Source organism: Zalophus californianus, chromosome 1, assembly GCF_009762305.2.
Source record: "Zalophus californianus isolate mZalCal1 chromosome 1, mZalCal1.pri.v2, whole genome shotgun sequence".
NCBI classification, from domain to species: Eukaryota; Metazoa; Chordata; class Mammalia; order Carnivora; family Otariidae; genus Zalophus; species Zalophus californianus.
Genome location: NC_045595.1, coordinates 124,566,365 through 124,570,189, shown reverse-complemented (window position 1 = coordinate 124,570,189; position 3,825 = coordinate 124,566,365). Strand labels below are relative to the sequence as shown.

Sequence of the window (3,825 nt, the reverse complement as noted above, 5' to 3'; positions counted from 1 at the left end):
AGAATATTTACTGTATAATTCCTTGTACATAGAATTCAAGTGGTAAAACTATTTTTTAAAAGGCAAGAAACTAAGGCAAAAGTCAAGATAGCTGTTTTCTCTGGGAACAAAGGGAGCACACAGGGAGCATCCAAGTTCCTGGACAAGGTAATCGATCTTGTTCTACATCAAGGTCTTATAATAGGCAATATAGTTTTATGACTTTATGATTATTGTTTATATATACATATATGTCTTATATTATACATACAGGTTTTATAGTATCTTCTACATGTATGATTTTTTTTTTTAGTTTATTCATTTATTTCTTAAGCAATCTCTACACCCAGTGTGGGGCTTGAACTCACAACTCCAAGACCAAGAGTCACATGGCCTTCTGACTGAGCCAGTCAGGTGCCCTGTGTATGATATACTTTGCATCACAGAAATAATTTTAAAAGGAAAAAAAGACCATCAAATCAACCTAGAAGAAAGGGTACTAGACTTGGAGCCAGGAGGTACTACCATAAATTCAAATGTTTAAAAAAAAAGTTTCTGTAAACTTTTAGTCACTCAACTGTTCAGTAGTGGAAAGAGTATTTGGAGCAAGGGGAAGTAGAGTAGTGGATAGGCTTTTTAAGTTCTTTGGATAATATCATTGACTATTTTTGAAATCTGGGAATGCTCAAGCACCTTCCCACTGCCTAGGCATCAAGTACTCTCCGAGCACCAGACTCTTCACAACATTGTTTTGTGTTATCACAACGCATCTACAAAGACTGTGCTATTATATCTGTTTTACAGATAAGAAATCTGAGGGTCAGAGAAGTTAAATGTCTTGCCTGAATTAATCCAGTCAAAAAGGAGATAGTACACCAGAGATTCTTAAACTTTACTGTGCAAATGAATCTCCTGAGATCTTATTAAAAATGCAGATTCTGACTCCAGAGGTCTGGAGACCTAAGAATCTGCATTTATAACTGGCCCACAAACCCCACTCTGAATATCATGGGTTCTGGAGCCACACTGCCTGGAATGCCGATGCCACCATTTTGTAGTTTTTTGTCAGGGAACAGTTACATTCCTTTTTTTCATCTGTAAAATTAGAGCAGTAAGACTGCGCTCATCTGGTTTGTTGTGATGTTTAAAGTTATAATATTCATGCAGGGTTTCAAACAGTGGCTGGCACTTAGAAAGCATTTGAAAATATTAGTTATTTGTAGTAAGTAACATACAACTATGCTTCTAATGAAAATTTGACTGTTACTAAAGGAGCTAATAAATTGTACCAGAGAGCCCTCAGCACAAACATTGGGAAAAATTGCCAAGAGAATCCCAGCAAGAAACTCTGCCATTCTGACTCCTTATACTCTCCTCATATGTCTTGTCCAATCTTGCTATTTCATTTAACTTTATAGAAAAATACTTAATACCCAGAAGACGTCCTCATGTGGAGAATAATCTACATCTGTCTACAAACGAGCTGCGCTATGTGGGAGAAGGCAGCTTTTCTGGGAAAACAGTTAAGGCTGGGAATCCATCCAGTTGTTTAAAACTGCTGATCAAAGCCAGACTGACAAACACTTTTTTAATAGAAACCATTTGTAGTTAAAATGTTACATTAAGTGGAATCATTGACTAAAGGTATTTGGGGGAGAAATGCAAGCGACAAACAGTATTAGTATCAAATTCCTCTCTTCCCCAACATCTTAACACAACAATGCTGTCCCTCCCTAATCACCAAGGTTAAAGCTGTGGTGTGGTCTTCATATCTTTCCTTTATCTTCTTCCTTTTTTCAGTTAGTCAGCCTATAAGATTATATTCGGCATGTTTAGAAAGGATCTTAACACCACCAATAACCCTTGTCTTTGGCCAGTGGAGAAACAAGGTAATTAGCTTGGTTGTAAATGCACTTTCCAAAGAAGACAAATGTGTGTTCCCATTGCTTGTTTAACAGGAATTGAAAAGCAAGAAACCTCCTGGGAAGTAATAAATTGATTACTCTAACCCCCCACCCCCACCCCCAAGAAAGGATGCCATCAAATTCAGTCAAGGGACAAGCAAAACTGCTTAGCCCAAGTCTCCACAGGTGCATCTGTCAGAATGACTAACCTTAGTCACAGTCAGACATATTGATCCCCATTAGTTAGATAATGGAGGTGCAAACAGATTATGTGCCTTTATTTCCTGGCCAATTACACAGCCCTGTTTTCCTCTGTGCTCAATCGAAGTGACCTAAAAGCTTCTGAGGCACTGATCTAGATAGAACAACCCTTCAAAAATTATTTTGTTCTCACATTTCTTTGTGGGGGAAAACATCCTGCAGCCAAAGGGTGTTGTTTTGTAGACCGGCAGAGACTGTTTAGCTGCGCTCTGGAATAGAAAAGAAAGGCAGATCTCCCTGTTGGACATTTGAAGCTGGATTTCCTCTTTCAAACAACAATTAATTTGGTCCTTTGTCTGAAAAGGAGGCTGAACTCATTGTGGGTGGGACTCTGTTTACAATGGATTCTGTAATTAAGTTTCCATAGTTTTGTGAGTTTGAAAGTCAAACCAAACTTGTAATTTGGCTACTTGTTGAGTTAAAATATTTTTTTTTAGCTAAAATTCTACCTGTGACTGTCCCACGAAGACAAGAGGGAACTGTGGCAGGGCAGTTCCCCACAGAAAGCCAGAATGTTCTTTCCCGAAGACAGAGAAAAAGCTGCAAACCCACAGAAACAGGAGGAGTATATGTGAATTTGACAAATCTTACAACATTGACAAAGCACCAGTTTACTACTGAGACGCTGAGTTACTGAGACAAATGCACAGGGTGTCTGCCCTCAACATCTCACACCCTGCCTGGCAGGTACTCAAGGCTTGGCTCTGCCCTTCTCAGGACAGCCCAGGACAGGGACAGTGACTAACTTATTGAGAAGCCAGATTAGCCGCCAGACCTCCTGTCCCACACTGGTATGCATATCACCAGATTAAAACAAACTTCTTGGCCATACAACTATACCCAGATTTGCCAAGAACACTGGCCAGTTGCTGTGTTGGCTGGACCTGGTGTAGGCTGAATTGCCACACCGGATGAGGTGTGGAAACTCCTCACCTTCTCCAGCACCACTCCCATTTCCTAACTGAAACATTTCAGGCCTGCCCTCCCGTAGTGGGGTCTGGCAGTGAGGCACCACCCTTCCCACTCCTCCCCTGAGCACACACTCATGCCCCCTCCCTTCCTGTACTACTACCACCTCATGGCGCTTCTACCAGCCCCCTTCTCTCTCTCTCTCTCTCTCTCTCTCTCTCTCTCTCTCTCTCTCTCTCTCTCATTCTCTCCATCCCTTCCTTCCCAAACACTTACTGCTCCCTTATGATGTGCCAGGAACTCACAGCACTGCAAATCAAGGACTTATAGTATGGGCCTCTGCCTATTCAGGGCCAGCCCTGTGGGGGAGCCCAACGTATAATAAAATTTAAATGCAATAAAAAAATCACAGGTTCCTTGAAAACAAAGGGGCAAGGTACAAAAGGGGTGGAAAGCAGGGCAGTATATATTCTACAGGTGTAGGAAGAATAATAGAAAAGTATTTCCCTAGGAGGTTACACTTGAATTGTTCTCTCCCTCCTCCCATCCAAGCAAACTTCCTGGTCCTTGTTTATCATCGGCTCCGGGTTAAACCCACTGAGCCGAGCAGTTTTCTGGGCTGCAGGGCTAATGGCAGAAGGTCTGGAGGAGGGGGCGGAAAGGGCTCTGATCTCACTTCCATCCTCTGCCTACTCTGACTGCCATGCAGCTCTTAGAATCCCAACTTTACAGAAGAGAAATTCTGATCAGAGAAGTTAATTGGCCTGCCCAA

At 41.7% G+C, this 3,825-nt stretch overlaps 1 long non-coding RNA gene across 1 annotated transcript; it reads right to left on the bottom strand.

Annotated features, from left to right (window-relative positions):
- Positions 1 to 1,468: 1,468 nt before the first annotated feature.
- Positions 1,469 to 3,160, bottom strand: LOC113917823. Its single transcript, XR_003518369.2, has 3 exons — positions 2,594 to 3,160; positions 2,278 to 2,353; positions 1,469 to 1,788 (listed from the first exon to the last, which is right to left on the bottom strand). It is a non-coding gene; the product is annotated as an uncharacterized LOC113917823 (long non-coding RNA).
- Positions 3,161 to 3,825: the final 665 nt, after the last annotated feature.